This window comes from Globicephala melas, chromosome 13 (assembly GCF_963455315.2).
Source record: "Globicephala melas chromosome 13, mGloMel1.2, whole genome shotgun sequence".
Lineage (NCBI taxonomy): Eukaryota > Metazoa > Chordata > Mammalia > Artiodactyla > Delphinidae > Globicephala > Globicephala melas.
Window position 1 is genome coordinate 48,767,415 of NC_083326.1, and position 21,242 is coordinate 48,788,656.

Here is a 21,242-nt window from a genome sequence, read left to right on the forward strand (position 1 = left end):
GTTACAGACTTTGTTCCCACCAGCCAGACTGACAAAACTCAATTCACGGGGCACTGGGTAATATATTCAGAAAGGTCTTGCCTCAGTAGTCAGAAATAGGTAGCCCTATACCAAATACTGCTTGGATCCTGCCTCACAAATCTTAAAAGCAAGATCTGAAAGGACCAAACCAGTTCCAAGTAACTTAATGGAAGCTCTGAACACAGCTCAAGAATATTTATAGAACATAAAAATATCCTGTCCCCAGCAAGGTAAAATGTATAATGTCTGGAATCCAATTAAGAATTATCAGGCATGCCAAGAAGCATGCAAATAAGACCCATAATACAGAGAAAAATCAATCAGTTGAAACCACCCATAACTGACATAGATACTAGAATTAATAGATAAGGACATTAAAGCAGTTATTATAGCTGTATTCCATATTTTAAACAGATATATAAAGAAATAAAATTATTTTTAAAAGACCCAAATCAAACTTCTAGAAATGAAAACTGAAATGTCTCAACTACAAATACATTACAAAGGATTAATGACAAATCAGAAATTGCAGAAGAAAAGATTAGTGAATTTGAACATATAGCAAAGTAAACTACCCAAAATAAAAAACGGATAAAGGAGATTTTTTTTTTTCAATTTAACAGAGCTTCAGGGGAGGGATAAATTGGAAGTTTGGGATTGACATACACACTACTATATATAAAACAGATAACTAATAAGGACCTACTGTATAGCACAGGGAACTCTACTCAGTACTCTGTAACGGCCTATATGGGAAAAGAATCTAAAAAAGAGTAGATATATGTATGTGTATAATTGATTCACTTTGCTGTACACCTGAAACTAACACAACATTGCAAATCAACTATACTCCAATAAAAATTAAAAAATAGGGCCTCCCTGGTGGCACAGTGGTTGAGAGTCTGCCTGCTGATGCAGGGGATGCAGGCTTGAGCCCTGGTCTGGGAAGATCCCACATGCTGCAGAGCAGCTGGACCCATGAGCCACAACTACTGAGCCTGCGCATCTGGAGCCTGTGCTCCGCAACAAGAGAGGCCACAATAATGAGAGGCCCGCACACCGCAATGAAGAGTGGCCCCCGCTTGCCACAACTAGAGAAAGCCCTCGCACAGAAACGAAGACCCAACACAGCAAAAATAAATAAAAAATAAATTAATAAACTCCTACCCCCAACATCTTCTTTAAAAAATAATAATAAATTAAAAAATAAATAAAGGAGATGCTGCACCTGTCAAAAATTTAACAGAGTTTCACTAAGCTGTAGGACAACTTCAAGGGACCTAATATATGCCTACAGAAGTCCCTGCAGGAAAGTAGAGAGCAGGGAACAGAAGAAAAAAATTGCAGAAATAATGGGCAAAAGCTTTCAAAATTTGATGAAAACTATAAACCAAGAAGTTCAATGAACCTCAAACACAAGAAACATGATGAAAACTGCACAAAGCACATCAAATCAAACTGTTCAAAACCAGTGTTTAAAAAAAAAAATCTTAAGAGCAGGCAGAGGAGGGAAAATTACATACAAAATAAAAAAGATATGGATGACAGCAGATTTCCCATCAGAAACAATGTAAGCAAGAAGATACTAGTCTAACATCTTTCAAGGGCTGAAAGAAAAAATATGTCAACCTAGGATTCTGTACCTAATAAAAATAACTTTCAAAAACAAAGGCGAAATAGGAATTTTTCAGATGTATAAGAGCTGAAAGGATTCATCATCAACAAACTAGAACTACAAGAAATATGAAAGGAAGTTCTTCAGGCAGAAGGAAAATGAATCCAAATGGGCATAGGAATCTATACAAATGGAGGTTTCTTGCTTGTCTCTCCTAGTAGAAATAAGTTGCTAAGGGCTAAGGCTGCATTTTGTTTCATTCTGTTTTATTACTTTTTGTTTAAGTATGATATACACAACAAAAGTACATAAATCGGGACTTCCCTGGCGGTCCAGTGGCTAAGACTCCACCTTCCAATGCAGGGGGTGCAGGTTCGATCCCTGGCTGGGGAACTAAGATCCCACATGCTGCGCAGTGCGGCCAAAATTTAAGAAACAAACAAAAGTACATAAATCATAAGTGTATAAAGTACACAAGTCATAGATGTATAACTGATTAATTTTTACAAATTGAACATACCCATGTAACCACCAGCCAAATCAAGAAACACTCAACCCTCATGGGTAAGACTATCCTAACATCTATAATCAAAATTAGCTGTGCCTATTTTTGTATTTTATAAATGAAATTACGCATTCAAAATTTACATTAGAATTGGGAGATTGGGATTGACATATATACCCTAATATGTATAAAATGGATAACTAATAAGAACCTGCTGTATAAAAAATAAAATAAAATTCAAAACAATTTACATTAAAATACTTCACATATATTCTATATGACATGATTAAATTATAAAGAAATTTATATATTCTACTCCACTATAATTTATTAATTTCATTTGCGATGCTTTTAAATTTATTAAAGTGAAGAATAAAAGGAATTTGTTGCATTTCCCCTTTCTTTACAATTTCACTGGAAGGGAAAAAACTTTCCTTTCTCACTTGGTAACCATAACCTGAGCCTGGAGCTTCCTTATTGGACAATTCTACTTCATATGTACTCTTTAGGTATCCACTTCAAAAACCGAGAATAGGATCTGGGTAATAAAAAGGTAAATACCTCTGAGTTCAGAACTTACATGTCTTTCATATATACATAGTTTCCCAAAGGAGAAAGACTCTGATGAAGCAAGAGGCAAGCTATCTCTCCCCACTCCATCCCATTCTCCTTATATCAGACTTGATAGAAACTTAGAGTACATTTAGCCTTCCTAGCTACATCTCTTCAGATCAAGGTCCTCAGTTCACTGCCCATGCAGGCAACAGTAAGTAAAATAGTATCACATTCAGTTGACTTATTTTACTTATCACTTTCAAAGTAGTAGGTTAGGGCTTCCCTCGTGGCGCAGTGGTTGAGAGTCCGCTTGCCGGTGCAGGGGACACGGGTTCATGCCCCGGTCCGGGAAGATCCCACATGCCACGGAGCGGCTGGGCCCGTGAGCCATGGCCGCTGAGCCTGTGCTCCGCAACGGGAGAGGCCACAACAGTGAGAGGCCTGCGTACCGCAAAAAAAAAAAAAAAAGGTAGTAGGTTAACAGAAAATTGGAATGGTTAACTAACACACCTGCTTAAGAAGATGGGCATGACAAAGAAGCAAAGCGCTGGTTTACAAACCTCCAGCGTTGTGTTTTGCAATGTAAGGTGAGGGGAACTAAAAATAGGTTTCTGTTAGATAGATGATTACACTTTTGTGGTGGAATTAAGGAGAAAGGGTTTACGCTTTACAGGAATTTACATATGTCTTCCTTACTTCACCAAAATTTTCTTTCTCAGTAGCGGTTAGTCCCTAAAACTAGAGCTACCATTAAGAATCCCAAAGTCTGGTAATATTCCAAAGAAAAGGCAGTATGTATATTAATTTGAACCTAAATACAAAAATTCCAAAGAGATAGTGGGAAGAATTATCTATTCCCTGCACCTTGCCAAGCTGGGACTAATTATGCAAATGTTTGCTGCCTCTTGAAAGGGATAATCCCATTTCTCTGTATTGGACCAAAGGGAAAATCGTGGAATATCTCATCATTTTTTACAATTTATTTTATTGAACTGTAGTTGATTTACAGTGTTGTGTTAGTTTCTTCTGTACAGCAAAGTGACTCAATTATATATATATTCTTTTTCATATCCTTTTCCATTATGGTTTGTCATAGGGTATTGAATATTGTTCCCTATGCCATACAGTAGGACCTTGTTGTTTAGGAGTATCTCATCTTGTACTAACCATATAGACCAGCCCAATGACTTAACCAGAGGGACCTACATTAAGGAGGAATGTTTGGATTAAAGTAGTGATAAATGGGGCTTCTCTGGTGGTGCAGTGGTTGAGAGTCCGCCTGCCAGGGGACACGGGTTCGTGCCCCGGTCCGGGAAGATCCCACATGCGGCAAAGCGGCTGGGCCCGTGAGCCATGGCCGCTAAGCCTGCGCGTCTGGAGCCTGTGCTCCGCAACGGGAGGGGCCACAACAGTGAGAGGCCCGCATACCACAAAAAAAAAAAAAGAAAAGAAATCGGGGTGATTAAAGAAGAAAGACAAGAAGGATGAGGCAGAAGAAAAATGAAAAGTAAGTCTGAGAGAGCCTTCACTTGGAGCACTGCTAAAGGCTTATGTCCTCACTCCTTGTGAGCCCAAGAAGGCTGAGTCGCAAGACCAATGGCATAATACCCAAGCCACTCTCCATCCACAGCCCTGGCCAGACTCTACTGAAAGTTTACAATGAAGAGTTACCTAAACTTGTCTCAAGGATCAGTGTGTATTCAGAACCAACAAAAGAAAAGAAGAGCCCAGAGCAGATAAGGAGCAGCAAAGTTGACAGGTGTCTTAATTTATGTTATCCCACAAGCAGATCCTGAGACAAAGATCTGTACAAGTAGTTTATTTGAGATATGATTCCAAGAGTAGGGGAAAAGTAGTAATGGGAGAAGAGCAGGGAAAGGAAGCAAGCCAAGAAGGGTGCTTTGAAGTTATACTTTGACTAATGAAATCTTAATCCTACTGGGACACTCTGGAAGCCAGTGTAGAACATCCTCCTCAGAGTTATTCCCGTAGTTGTGAGGGAGCCATAAATCATTGGCTAAAGATTGCTAGGGTTTGAGCGTGGCATTAATTCTCCAGTATTTCCAGACTGCAGAGCAGTCTCAGGCCACCAGAGAAAGCCGTCAGCAAAGAAATGCAGATGCTGGCAGGTGGGAGGTCAGCAGGTATGAGCTACAGCAACGAGGCCAAAGGAGATAACAGGCTGGGCACCGACAACATAGTTATAATCCCAAGGGCTTTTCTCCAGCAAAGAGTAATAGCTGGTCCAATACATGTTCCCAACATGGTCCAATACATGTTCCCAACTTTTACCTTTCTTAGATGGCAGCTAAGGCTCATTTTGTAGACAAGAAGGGGAGGGGTCTGCTTCATTGGTTACCCTGGTGGCTCCCATGTGGAATTTTTGAACTTGGGTGCTAGGTCCAGCTGTATCATGCTTTAGATTCATATCCTGGAACTGAGCCACCTGGGAAGGTACATGCCACCTCTTACCCAGTACTACCATGGACACAAACCTATTAGCGGATAGACACCAAGGGGCAAAATTGGCCTAACTAAAGATGTAAGTGTGCTCAGAATAGCCTCACAGAGTGAGCAGAATATGACAGAGGTTACTGTGACCTCGGTGCTAGAGTTGATGATGTGGTGAATGAGTGGCTGTTCCAAAGGGTAGATCCAACTTTATTGAGAAAATGTGCTATGCAGGGTTTCACCCTGTTGCAAGAGACCAAATGACCTGCAAAGCCTGAAATACTTCCTGTCTGATCCTTTTACAGTGCTAATCTGCTATCATAAGCAACAAATGAGTGCCCAGACCCTAGTCAGGCTCTCACTACCTCCCACAATAGAGGAGATCTCAAGGAGGAACCAGAGGGGCTGACTCATCAGCCTTACTGTTGTTGGGAGTCACCAAGACCACCTTCAGGTCCAACGATTTACCAGAAGGGCTTGGCAGAATGCAGCAAATCTGTTATACTCACAGTTATGGTTTATTACAGCAATGGGATACAGATTAATATCAGCAAAGGAAAAAAGGCACAGAGTCCAGGAGAAACCAGGTGCAAACTTCCAGTTGTCCTGTTGTCCTCTCCCAGTGAAGTCGTATGGACAGTGCTTAATTCTAGCAATGATGTGTAACAACATGCATAAAATATTGCCAACCAGTGAAGCTCACCTGGGCCTTGGCGTCCAGGGGTCTTATTGGAGATTGATCATATAGGCATTTAGCGTCCACATGGCTGAACTGAATTACTTAGTCTCCAGCTCCCCCAGAGGTCAAACGGATGTCACATGGCCCAAGATCCCCACCATGAATCCCATTGTTAGCTAGACTATCTGACTTGACTAAGGCCCCAAGTAAACAAAAACACTGTAACGGGCAAGATATTCCAGGAGCTTAGCGGTTATTGCCTAGGAGCTGGTCAATGGCCAAACTATTTGTTAAAATATGAAGGGTTTGGACAACCCAGCCCTGCTGAGTTAATCCTTACGTTTAGTGTTTCCCCAGAACTGGATGAATGATGGAGAGATAAAGAAGTAGCTCAGGGGGATTTCCTTGGCAGTCCAGTGGTTAAGACGCTGTGCTCCCATCGCAGGTGTCATGGGTTCGATCCCTGATGGAGGAACTAAGATCCCGCATGCCTCACAGTGTGGCCAAAAGTAAAAAATATATATATATATTTTTTTTCAAAAGAAGTAGCTCAGGAAAACATACCAAGAAGCTGGATGGAGAACAGACTGGAGAGTCCTCAGCCCTGGAGAATGAGGAGCTATGCTTCCTACACATCACGGTGGGCTCCTTCCTGGATACCCATGGATGATAAATGTTTTCAGCTGTTTTGTTCTCTATGAGATCTTCCAAAAGCTCTACACCAAGTTGAGGGCCAGAGGCAACTAGACAGAACTGTGGCAGCTGTAAAACTTAATGTCATTAAATAATAAGAAAGCTTTAGCAGCTACTCCTTCAGAAATGCAAAAGGACTTAAATGCATAAACTGAAAAGCATACAGAAGATCTAAGGCAGCTTAACTTAAGAAAAAAAAGACAAAAGATCAATATGTGAAAAAGAATAAAAGAAGGAAAAAGCTATAAAGAAAATGCAAAATAGTTTCAGGAAGAAAAGAGCTTGGTCTTTATAGGTTTTTTTCATCCTAAATGTAAACCTGCTAGAAAGTCCCTGCATGTTGATGGTTTTAGTCCCTTGTTTGCTGAAGGAAATGGAACACATTGGAGACTGAAACCAAGCTGGACCCTGTGGGACTCCATCATCTGCTGGATGAGATTAAGGCTCTTGCTCTGTCCCTCTATTTCTTTTTCTTTTTTTTAAATTAATTTTTATTGGAGTATAGTTAATTTACAACATTGTGTTAGTTTCTGCTTTATAGCAAAGTGAATCAGTTATACATATACATATATCCACTCTTTTTTAGATTCTATTCCCATATAGGTCATTACAGAGTGTTGAGTAGAGTTCCCTGTGCTGTACAGTAGGTTCTTATTAGTTGTCTATTTTATATACAGTAGTGTGCATATGTCAATCCCAATCTCCCAGTTTATCCCTCCCTCCCCTTCCCCCCTTGGTAACCATAAGTTTGTTTTCTACATCTGTGACTGTATTTCTGTTTTGTAAACAGGTGCATTTGTACCATATTTTTAGATTCTACATATAAGCGATATCATATGATATTTGTCTTTCTCTGTCTGACTTACTTCACTCAGTATGATAATCTCTAGGTCCATCCATGTTGCTGAAAATGGCATTGTTTTGTTCTTTTTTATGGCTGAGTAATGTTCCATTGCATATATGTACCACATCTTTTTTATCCATTCCTCCATTGATGGACATTTAGGTTGCTTCCATGTCCTGGCTATTGTAAATAGTGCTGCAATGAATATTGGGATACATGTATCCTTTCAAATTATGGTTTTCTCCAAATATATGCCCAGGAGTAGGATTGCTGAATCATATGGAGCTCTATTTTTAGTTTTTTAAGGAACCTCCATATTGTCCTCCATAGTGGCCATACCAATTTACCTTCCCATCAACATTATAGGAGGGTTCCCTTTTTTCCACACCCTCTCCTTGCTATGTCCCTCTTGACATGAGCAAGATGAATCTTTAACCCTGTGTTCAGTTGCCTTCCATCCACTTTTTTTTCACAGTGACCAGATGAGGCAAGGTAATGATTATTTCTGTTCTTAGTTATACAAGCAAAGTTAATGAATTAAGTTAAAGGATGTAAACAATGTCAATAGGTCTTGGATCACTAGTCACAGTCCACTAAAAGAAAATTATTTCAATTCATTATTTAATAGCAAATTGCTAGTTGTTGGTGAGATTTATTTATGTATATTTATTTTTATTTATAGAACTTGAACTTTTAAAGTATCATAAATATTTAAAAAGAATAGTTAGATATACATAAGGAGTGATAGAAAAGGAAGGAAATGGTACACAAGTTACAAAGAGACTTGACACTTCAATAAATTCAAATAGAATACCAAGAAAAAATTCTAAGCTTTGCTCCTAACCCATTCTATGTTCACACAAGGTAACAGAATGAAATGTAGCCAACACAATTCATCGTTATTCTTTTTCCTGAATTTGATCTACTTGGCAGCCCATAGGCATGATCTTGCCACAACCTAAGGCTACCAGGCAAGATCCCCAAGGCTGTTGAATTGCTTTCCCTTCTCACATAGAATTACAAAAGACAGTGCGGTTATCATGCACAGTCCATAAAATAAATCCATGTTTATTTTCTGGGCCAACCCACTCAGTGCCCCTTCACCATCTTATCTACAGCGGTTACAGTCATCCTGTTTATTTTTGCACCTTATCTTATACTACAGACAACGTCAGCAATGTATTTATCAGCCTTTCTTTCCTTCCCCTTTCACACTGAATGCTCTCTAGTGTCTCCAGTTTAGAGACTGGAATTAAGAAATTGCATAAAACAAGTGCTTCATTGCTTTTTTAATAGCAAAGCCTTGAAAGTTAACTAAGCAAAAATACTGGCTGTTTTTGAAAGGGACTTTGTTAATTGTGGAAGAATGAAAAAAATCCTGGTGTCTCTTGAGAGAGAAGTAATAATGAATAAATGCAAAGCAAAGTTACAAATGTAAAGAGTAAAGAGTGACAAATGGGGAAAATCACTTAGACTTTAAAAAAAGATCATTAGCATTAATTTGCATTCCATGAATGGAAAAAGAATCAAATCAACCCTATTTTAAGTCATATCTCTCTATGTAATGTGTATTTTGTCTTTATCAGAAACATTTTCAAAACTCACAAGACTTTCAGCTGTATGCAGTTTAAAAATTCATAATGTTTCTAATATCAGATATCTTTATGCTGTTCAATATGTTTTGGTGATTGATTTATATTAATTGAAAATGTATTTTACAGAATGTGCTCTACTACACCAGAAGTTTCATATCTATATTTTATAAAGCCATTGTCCAAGATGGTGACAATCACATATATCAATCTTTATTTTTAATTTTTTATAGATATATAATTCAAATACCATAAAATTCATCCTTTTAAAGATACAATTCAATGATTTTTTGTATATTCACAAAGTTATGCACTTGAATTCCAGAACATTTTCATCACCCTATAAAGAAATCCCATACCCATTAGCAGACACTTCCTATTCCTTCACCACCAACCCCCTCCCTCCCAGTCCCTGGTAAACCACAAATGTACTTTCTGTCTCTATAGTTTTGCTTATTCTGGACATTTCATATAATTAGAATCATACACTATGTGCTCTTTTGTGACTGGCTTCTTTCACATAGAATACTGTTTTCAAGGTTCATCCATGTTGTAGCATGAATCAGATTTCATTTCCTTTTTAATGGTTGAATAATATTCCATTATGTGGATATACCACATTTGTTTCATTCATTTATTGATGGACACTTCAGTTGTTTTCATTTCTGGGCTATCATGAATAATGTTGCTATAACATTTGTTTATAAGTTTTTGTGTGGACATTTTTTTCCAATTCTCTTGAGTTTATACCTAACAATGGAACTGCTGGTCAAATGGTAAATAACACTATTTTTAACTTTTTGAGGAATAGCCAAACTGGTTCCTAAAACAGCTACATCATTTTGCATTCTAATCAGCAATGTACAAGGATTTAAATTTCTCCATATTGTTGCCAACACTAGTTATTTTCCATTTAAAAAAAATTATTATTATATTATCCTAGTGGATATGAAGTGATTTCCCATTGTGGATTTGATTTACATTTCCCTAATGTCTAATAGTGTAGAACATCTTTTCATGTGCTTCTTGGCCATCTGTATTTTGTCTTTGGAAACATGTCTATTTAAGTATTTTGCCTGCTTTTCAATTGGGTTGTTTGTTACTCTGTTGAGTTGTAAGATTTCTTTCTGTGTTCTAAATACTAGGCCTTTATCACACCTACAGTTTACAAGTATTTTCTTCCATTCTGTGTGTTGTCTTTTCACTTTCTTAATAGTGTCCTCTGAAGCCCAGAAGTTTTCATTTTGATGTATTCCAATTTATTTATTTATTTTTTGTTAGTTGCTTGTGCTTTTGGTGTCATATCTAAGAAACCATTATCTAATCCAAGGTCATGAAGATTTCCTATTATGTTTTCTTCTATGACATTTATAGTTTTAGCTCTTACATTTAGGTCTTTGAGACATTTTGAGCTTATTTTTCATATATGGTGTGAGGTAGGAGTGCAGCTTCATTGTTTTGCACATGGATATGAAGTTGACACTATTTGTCAGAAAGACTGTTTTTTTGCCCATTGAATTGTCTTGGCACCCTTGTAGAAAATCAACTGACAACAAACGTATGGGCTTATTTCTTAACTCTCAGTCCTAGTCCATTGATCTATATGTCTATCTTTATGCCAGTACCAATACTCTTCTTTATTTTTTATCAGTTTAACAATATCCTTATATTTTAAATGGTAAGGTTTTTAAAATTTAATTAATTAATTTATTTATTTATTTTTGGCTGTGTTGGGTCTTCGTTCCTGCGCATGGGCTTTCTCTAGTTGTGGCGAGCAGGGGCTACTCTTTGTTGTGGTGCTTGGGCTTCTCATTGTGGTGGCTTCTCTTGTTGCAGAGCATGGGCTCTAGGCATGCGGGCTTCAGTAATTGTGGCACATCGACTCAGTAGTTGTGGCTTGTGGGTTCTAGAGAGCAGGCTCAGTAGTTGTGGCTCACAGGCTTTGTTGCTCCATGGCATGAGGGATCTTCCCGGACCAGGGCTTGAACCTGTGTACCCTGCATTGACAGGCAGATTCTTAACCACTGCACCACCAGGGAAGTCCCAGTATCCTTATAGTTTAAACACCAAATAAAATATATTTAAAGCTTGTGAAACAGAAATTTAAGATGACATGAAATCATTAGAAAAGCCAATGTTAAAGAGAAACCTCACTAACATTTAAGATCAATATGAGATCACATTTTAGCATTCAAACGATGTAGCTTCTTCCAAGCCCTTATAAAAACAAAAACAAAATAGCACAACAGTATAGTGGACAGACAACAGAACTGAACAGTGTGATTTTCCACAGTCTTTAAGTATAGAATTTATTTCCAAATCTAGTCATTATGACTATATTTAAACAAGTTAGGTAACATAAACAAACATATAAAGTCTTAGACTTCTGGTTTTGCATGTAAGGAGCTTAGAAGTTGCCACTCCCTTTACCAAGTAAAAAGATGAATGGACTAAAAAATAAACTCTTTTTGGATGCATAAAAGAGAAAAGTACATAGAACAAACCACTGTCTCCAAGATTGGAGAGACAGACACAAGAGTCCTGAGTTACCAGAGCAGAGCAGAGAGTCTGAAAACAGGAAATGCCACAGGAACTAGCACCAGGGTAGGAAACCTGAACTATAATTAATGATTTGCTGGAGGATCAGTGCCGACAACAGAGTTTAAAACTCCACGGGGACCCAGTCACAGGGAGATACCCACAATACTGTGAGATTTACCTCCAGGAGCTTGACCAGCTTCCCACAGTAAATATCAGAAAAATCCCCTTATGCTTCCAGCAGGGGAAGGGGAAAAGGAACCACTTTGAAATACACCCGAGCACTCTGTTCTTAACTCAGCCTGCCCAGCGTAAACTAGTTAACTGGAACCGGAACTGCTTGGGGTTTTATCAAACCCTAACAGATACGGGGAAAGGGAAATACCCAACTCTAGCCCACTGTAGCTATCCTGTTCTACCTAAGTGGGGAGACAAAAAACCCTGAGAGATACTTGCAAAGTTCACAGTCCAGACACATAGGCTCACTGAGAGACAGGGATCTAATCATAGAACATAGAACGCTTCCCCTGACCCTCATGGACTAGATCCCCGTGGAGTTTTTAACTCTCAGAGTTGTCGTCATTGATCCTCCAGGAAATCATCAATTGTCGTTCAGGTTTCCTACCCTGATGCTAGTTCCCGTGGCATTTCCTGTTTTCAGCACATTACTAAAGGCCTACTTACAGCAGTTTCTTTTACCCAGAATATCAGGTCTGGCTATAAAGGAAAAAAAAATCACAAGGCATACTAAAAGGCAAAAAACAATTTGAAGAGACAGAGCAATCATCAGAACCAAACGTGACAGGGATGTTGGAATTATCAGGCCAGGAATTTAAAACAACTATGATGACTATGCTAAGAGCTCTAATCAATAAAGTAGGCAGCATACAAGAACAAATGGGCAAACACTAACTCGAAAAGATAGACGCAGCCCCATGTTCACTGCAGCATTATTTACATTAGCCAAGATATGTAAACAGCCTAAGGGTGCATCAGCAGATGAATGAATAAAGAAAATGTGAGCTATATATTCTGTAATACTCCAGTTTTGAAAACAATGCCACACATGTGTTATTCCTATGTTGAGGGATGGCAAACATGTGTGTCCCAGGCAACTCACAAAATCCTAGGGATAGGAGTACCAAAGAAACCCCCAGAAAATAAAGTTCAACCAGTATATCTATGAGAGTATCGAAGATGGATCTATGCTAATGTCTCATCCTGTTGCCCAGTGCATCACCAGATTCTATCTTTGCTCCTAAATATCTTTGAAATCTGTCTACATAGTTTCATCTCCACTGCCATTATCCTAGTCCAAACTATCACAATCTCTTTATTACTGCAACAGCCTCTTAAATGCTTCCCATTATTCACTTTTGTTACTTTTCAATGTATTTTTTGCCAAGTAAGCAGAATTGTGTCTCTAAAAGACAAATCTGATTGTTCCACTCTTCAGCTTAAAATCATTCAGTTGTTTCGTATTACTCTTTTTAAGATCTTATCAGGGTCTATAAGATTCTGCTTGACTGATTCATTGCCTACCTCTTCTTCTTCATCTCACAAGGTTCTCTAGCCCCATGCACTCCAGCCACACTGACCCTTCATTTCCTCTAAGCAGAAGTCCTCAATAAATTTATGACAAAAAAATGAACTGGTAGATAGGTCCTTCCACCAATGCAATTCCCCAGATCCTTTATTTCAGTTGGGATTTTTTTCTCACACTCATCAGCCTTTGGACAGCTTCTGTCAGCTACTTTCACTGGCGTTTTCTTTCAGCTTTCTTCCTGCCTTTTTGCATCACCACAGTTACAACAAAACCACTGCTACCCTAGACCATTTAGGGTCCTATTACTATTTTTTAAATTGTGGCAAAATATACATAAAATAAAATGTAGTATCTTAACCATTTTTAAGTGTACCATTCAGTAGTGTCAAGTATATTCACATCGTTGTACAACCAATCTCCAGAACTCTTTCAACTTGCAAACCCAAAATCTCTATCTACTCCCAACAACTTCTCATACTCCAGTCCTCTCAACTACTATTCCACTTACTGTCTCTATGAATTTGACTACTCTAGATATCTCATATAAGTAGAATTATACAGTATCTGTCCTTTTGTGACTAGCTTATTCACTTATCATAATGTCCTTAAGATTTATCCATGTTGTAGCATATGTCAGAATTCCCTTCCTTTTTACAGCTGAAAAATATACCATTGTGTATATAACACATTTTCTGTACATATTCATCGATTGATGGACCCTTGGGTGGCTTCTACCTTTTGGCTTTTGTGAATAATGCTATGAACATAGACGTACAAATATCTCTTCAAGACCCTGCTTTCAATTCTTTTGAGTTTATACCCAGAAATGGAATTGCTGGATCATATGGTAATTTTTTTTTTTTTTTTTTTTCCGTACGCGGGCCTCTCACTGTTGTGGCCTCTCCCGTTGCGGAGCACAGGCTCCGGACGTGCAGGCTCAGCGGCCATGGCTCACGGGCCCAGCTGCTCCACGGCATGTGGGATCTTCCCGGACCGGGGCACGAACCCGTGTTCCCCGCATCGGCAGGCGGACTCTCAACCACTGCACCACCAGGGAAGCCCCATATGGTAATTTTATGTTTAACTTTTTGAGGAATCACCATACCATTTTCCATAGTGGCTTCACCATTTTACATTCCCACCAACAGGGCACAAGAGTTCCAATTTCTCCACACTCTTGCCAACACTTGCTATTTTCTGTTCTTTTGATAGTAGCCATCTTAATGGGTTCAAGGTGATATCTCACTGTGATTTTGATTTGCATTTCCCTAATGATTCATGATGTTGAGCATCTATTTGTGTGCTTATTGGCCACTTGCTTATCTTCTTTGAATAAATATCTATTCAAGTCCTTTGCCTATTTTCAAACTGGGGGCTTTTTGTTGTTGAGTTTTACGAGTTCTCCATATATTCTGGATGTTAGTCTGAATATCTTATCAAAAGCATGGTTCACAAATATTTTCTCACATTCCATAGATTGCCTTTTCACTCTGTTGATTGTGTCCTTTGGCGCAAAGAAGTTTTTATTTTGAAGTAGTCCAATTTATCTACTTTTACTTTCCTTTCCTGTGCTTTTGGTGTCATTTCCAATGAGTCCTATTAGTTTGTAAGCATTTTTATACTAGAATCAGATATAGATAAAACAAAAAAATGGAAAAGAAATATTGAGTTTAAAAGAATAAAAAGTTTCCCCAAAGAGTCAACATTGATGCCTACTTTATCCATACTATATGGTCTTATTTTTATTGGATCTCTATACTCTTTCTGTTTTCTTCTCCATCATGCAATTTAAACATCTAGTTCAAACCTATAGACATTTTCCTTCTATATATTCTAGAGTCTTACCTCTGACAAATTATTCAATCCTGCCAACATTCCTTCTTTGACAATATCTCTGCCAATTTTAAATCTAAATTACCCCTTGGCTTCAAGCTGTGCTGCTGTACTTGACTCCATAGTGGTATTTTGAAAGGAGAAAAGGCTCCTCTGGGATTTCTCATGCACACCTTCCTGCACAGCCCACCAGTAGAGAATCACAGCTGTACGCGAGCCAACAGCCTTTCTTCCTGCATTTCACTGCTAGTTTCATGACTCACTTTCCTGTCTGGGCTCCAAAGAGCATCTCCGACTTTGACTGGAGATCATCCCATAATGCTTATTTGGTCATTCCCTTTTTCTTTTCAAGGAAGTTTCTGTGGGTTCTCTCCTCAGGAAATCCAATTTCTCTGATGTCTGGCTTCTCCTTCATCCAACATAATGCATCTGGGCCAGCCAGAAACAAAGCATTACACCCAGGCTGGCAGCATTCAGCAGGCAGCAGGGTAAATGAGTAAAACAGCAGAGCAACAGCAATGAAGGGGTATCTAAGTGGCAATGAAATGGCTTCCCAATTAGAAAAACAGGTTAGACTTAAATGGCATCTACCCGATTGCCCAGCCCAGGACCTGAATGCCATCTTAACTCCTTTCTTTCCCACAGCCCTCAAATCCAATGCCAAGTTCTCTCAATTTTACCTCCTAAATACACCTTAAATCCATCTACTTCCATCCATTCCCACCATCAGTAGCTCAATTCAGGCCGCCATCATCTCTCACTGGCTTTTCTTTTGACGCTCTTTTGCATTGTAGGGGAGGAAAAATAATTTTCCCTCTACCATTCTGAGTTCTTGGCTAAAAACAGATTAACAAGAGAAAAAACAAAGAGAAGTTTATTAACACGTATGCCTCCTGTATACATTGGAGATACCTAGGAAAAAAAGAGTAAGTCTTCTGAGATGGCCCAAGTCACTACCTTAAATACCATCTTCAGCTAAATACAAAAGAAAGATTATTTTGGGGGTGGGGTGGCGTTGGGGAGAGGTAATTTACAAGAAGGTGAGAGAAGGAAATGTTTGGTAAGCAAAAATTGCCCTGCTTGCAAATAAAACTCTCAGGTAAAAATGTTATATCTGGTAAAGCTCTCTTCCTGGTAGAGGCCCCCTTTCTAATGTAAATTTTCTTTATAAATGTAGATTTCCCTTACAAAAGGGTAGTTTCTACTCTGCTTTCAGAGTTTCTGCTGTGTTTGCAGTTTCTGGAAAAAAATCAACTCAAAATAACTCATATGCCAAAGAGAGATACATTAGGGTGGCATATTCAGCTATCTGTCAGCACTAAGATCTTATTGATTATAGACCAATGTGATTTCACTTCTTTTACAATGAGAAATATACTAACCATCACCTACTGAGCTGCCACTGTGTGTGAAGCTTTAGATTCGTGACAGTTCGCACATTATCTCATTTTATTCAACCCTCCAAATATCCTATGAGGAAGGATTAGCCCCATTTTACAGATGAGGAAAATGAGGCTCAAAGAAGTTAAGTAATTTGTCTAAGATGGTTTCCATGCCCAAGGCATGGAACCAAAATTTAAATTCAGCTCTGACTTCCAAATCTACTTCTCCTTGATTACAAACCCATACTTGTGATTTATCTCTTGCTGTCAAATGACAAAATAATACAATTTGGTAACGAGTTTGATGGCCTTTATTCAAAGGAAAACAGTCCATGGACTGGTGGAGCACAGTGCCTTGCAAGCAGCAGAGCACTCTTCCTGAGAGATTTTGGGCAGGAGCAAGTTCTATAGCACATTAGAAGAGGCAAGGCAGAAATGGCATTATTGGCTAGGAGGTCAGGTATTATCTTTTAAGGTGAGCAGGTCCTATTTTCTAGGGTAAGGTAGGCTAGCTAAACTGAATTGGAGGATTGTGTTGGTGTAAATTAGGTTTCCTTGACAGTGCAGGCTGACTTAGGTTTAGATTTGTGACGTGGGACAGGCCACTGCGGCAACCTCCATTTTGTGGGTCCTGATATACAAATTAACTGTATCATGCCCCTAAACAGTATACAACTCAAAACCTGAGCTAAACGGAAAAAACAACAAACAAACAAAATACTCTCTAGGCTCAGAAACCCAATCCTATCTGTTAGCATTATACTTTGGACTTGCCTCTTTCTCTTTCAACCTGGTCTACACCAGGGGTTGGCAAACAATGGATCACAAACCATAGTCTGGCTCCTGAGTTAGGAATGTTTTTTACATGTTGTGGTATTGTGATTTATAATTAGAAATATATATCTGGTCTTCATCCCCATTTCTGGCACAGAACTCCAAAAGCCCTAGGAGTTTCCTAAGTGACAAGAGCACTGGGAGAATCTTTCGTTAAAATATTTGGTCTTTTGTGCTTGGTTCCTGAAATAGCTCCAGAGCCATAAGAATAAAAGGAATGTCTTGTTATTCATAACAAACCCCTTTTAACCAATACCTGTGTTTAAGTTAATGGGGTGACTTTTGGAAAGCCCCTAAGGATTGGGGCTGGTTGCAGGGGAACCCAGCGTATGATTAGAAGGTTGAAACTTTCAGTCCCACCCCCAACCTCCCAGGAGAGGAGAGGAGCTGGAGGTGGAATCAATCACCAATGGCCAATGATTTAATCAGTCATACCTACGTGGTGAAGGCTCCATAAAAATCCAAAAGGACAGAGTTCAGAAAGCTTCTCCGTTGGTGAATACATGAAGTAGGAAGGGGGACACGCTCAGAGAGAGCCTGGAAGCTCCATACCCCTTCCCACATACTTTGCCCTATGCATCTCTTCCATCAGCCTATTTCTGAGTTATATCCTTTTATGATAAACTGATAATCTAGTAAGTAAAACATTTTCCTGGGTTCTCTGTGCCGCTCTAGTGAATTAATCCAACCAGAGGAGGGGGTCATGAGAACCTCCGGGTTACACCAGGTTGGTTAGAAGCAACCTGAACTTGAGACTGGCATATGAAGTGGGGGAAGAGGCAGTCTTGTAGGACTGAGCCCTTAACTTGTGGGATCTGACATTATCTCCAGGTAGATAGTGTCAGAACTGAACTGAATTGTAGGACACCAAGCTGGTGTCACAGAATTACTTGATTTGTAGGAAGCCTAGTGTCAGAAGTGAAGTATTCTGTGAGTAGAGCTTTTGAGAGTAGACACACAGGAGGAGTGTTTTCCTTTACGTATTTATACAACTGAAAAAAATGAAAAGAATATTTCTTGACACATGAAAATTACATTAAATTCAGATTTCTGCATCCATAAATAATTTTGTTGGAACACAGCCATGCTATTATTAGCGTCCGTACTGTTTATGATTGCTTTCACACTATGACAAAACTGATAGCTGTGAAAGAGATGGCTCACAAAGCAAAAAATATGTAGTATTTGGCTGTTTACAGAAAACGTTTGTCAAACCTTGGTCTATGGTCCTTGACCAGATTCAGAGCTCCCATTGTATCTCCCTAACTAAACAGTCTTTCAGTATCAGCCCATGGCCTAATAGCTCTTTATAACTTTTTCATAACTGAATACAGAGAAATTAGATCACTTGCCCAAGCTAGCAAGGCAAGCAAAAAGCAGACACAGGATTTGAACCTGGCAGTCTCCAGAGCTGTAAGCTGCGATGCTATATTGCCTCCCTAGGGGAACCTAGGTAACCTAGGTTACTAAGAACCTGGTAACCTCAAAGTCAACATAAAATTCTAGGTACTGTTAAAATCCTCAGACATAGTCTATCTTAAATAAGAGGTATTGCTGTAGGACAGTTCTCCCCTAAGTAGGGAGGAAAAGATAATTATTTAATGATTTTATTGGATGTGTATCACATAAAAAGCATCTCACTTAACCCTCAGAATAGCCCAGACAGGGAGGAATCATAATCCACATTTTTATAAATTAGGAAACTAAAAGCAAAAAAAGATTATTTCCTTTTAAATTCACAGATTTAGTATACCAGTGAGGTGGTGGTGGCATGTTGAAATTTATAGACTAGATGCTCAGATATGCAAAACTATAACTGGATTTCTATGTACCTGAACCAAACTAGATATCAAGTTCCATATTTCTATTCCTGGAAAGGAGGGAAATGTGACAGTATAAGCCACCACAGGTATAAAATGTAGTAGCCAAAGGTGTTCAGTTTCATTAGTCATCAGAGAAATGGAAATTAAAACCACCAAGTGATGCCCCTATCCACCATGCAGCGTGAGTGAAATGAGAGTCAGGTAATACCAACTGTGGACAAGCAGCAACTAGAACCCTCATTCACTACTGGCAGGAGTGTAAATTGGTGCAACTACTTTGGAAAACTGCTTGGCAGTATGAGTGATGGGTGCTGGAGCTCACAAGAAGTGATGGTTAAATTTCCAGGAATGTTGTGAATCAGCTGATTTCACATTGGTAGCTTGAAATTGGGCAGCTGGAGTATTTACACCACAGGAACTGGCTAACATTATAAATGAGCACCCACCCTAGAGCCAGTTGTTAAACATTTACCAGCAAACCACGGGGCAATAAAGCTCCACATATATATATCCTGTGACTCAGCAAATCGATTTCTAGGTATCCACACCTTAGGAATGTGTGCAGATATGGCCCAAAAGCCATGTACAAGAATGTTCATAGCAGCATTATTTGTAATGGCCGGAAACCCAAATATCCATAAATAGAATTGATAAATTCATGTCCATTCAATGGAATACTATGCAGTAATAAGAATGAAAGAACCGCTATATGCAATAACCCAGATGAATCTCACAAAATGATGGAACAAAAGGAGCCTGAACAAGGGTACATACTGTGTGATTCCTCTACATAAAAGTCAAAAAAGACCAGATTAACCTCTGATGATAAATCAGGGAGGTGGTTACTTGGTGGGGAGGAGAGCAGCAATGACTGAACAAAGGGGGGATTGTGGAGTGCTGGTATTGACCTTTTTTCCATCTAAGTGCTGGTTATTTAATTGTGTTTATTTTGTGAAAATTCATCAATAAAAGGTTTGATTTTAAAAATTAGTCACTTCCATAATTGGACAAGCAAAGGCAAAAAAAAAGGAACGTCAAATTAAATCTCATACCTTATACAAAAATTAACTAAAAATAGATATTAGATCTAAATGAAAAACATGAAACTCTAAAAAGAGAAGAAAGTCTTTATGACCCAGGGTTAGACAGAATCCTTAGACATGACACCAAAAACATAATCCAAAAAAAGTGGAAAAGTAAAAAAAAAGGTAAATTACATCTCATCAAAGTTAAATGCTTTCACTCTGCAAAATAAACTGTTAAGAGGATGAAAAGACAAGCTACAAACTGGGAGAAGATATTTGCAAATCACATACCTAACAAAGAATGTATATTTTGGTTTTGATAAATATACTTTAGTTATATAAGATGATACTACTAGGCAAAGTTGAATATTTTTACAACTTCTTGTGAGTCTATAATTATTTCAAAACAAAAAAGATCAATTAAGGGAATTCCCTGGCAGTCGAGCGGTTAGGACTCTGTGCTTCCACTGCAGGGGGCACGGGTTTGATCCCTGGTCAGGGAACTAAGATCCCGCATGCCATGTAGCGTGGCAAAAAAAAAGAAAAAGGAAAAAAAAGACATCAGTAGTTTTACCTACCAGACTGCCTATTTTTCCACATCTTTGACCGATATTCTAAGCATATTCTAATACAACGCTAATCGGGGTGTAACTGATGAAACTTTTCTATAGGGCAACTTGGCTGAACCAGTCAAGCTCTTAGAATGTACAAGCATTTGAACAAGGAATTCCATTTCTGGAATTTTTCCTAAGAAAGTAATCAGAGATATATACAAAAATCTGCAGACAATGATTTTGTTTTTCATAGTTGCTTATAATAGTGAAAAATTAGAAAAAACCTAAATATTGGAAACAAGTATAGTTTATACTACATAGTTAGTAATATTTTGATATACCTAGAATATAGAATACAGTGTAGCCATAAGAAATTAAGCCATAGAAGAATATTTATTGACATGGGAAAATGTTAACAATATACTTCTATATGAAATATGCCGAATAGAAAACAGTATATACAGTTTAGTACCATTTTTATGGAAAGAAAAATAGCCATATATACAAAATCATGCATAGGAAAAAAATAGAAGGACGTACATACCAAATGTTAATGATAGTTATCTCTAGACAGTGGAATTACAGGTGACTATACAATTTCTGCAATAAATTTTACCTGCCTTCAAACAGTATCTGCTTCATGCTATTCTTTCTTGGTTGTGATTAGTTTGATATAATGTCTCTTCAAATGGGTATCTATCAAATGTTTCATGATATATACCTCCAAATAATACTGCTATTCCCATATATTT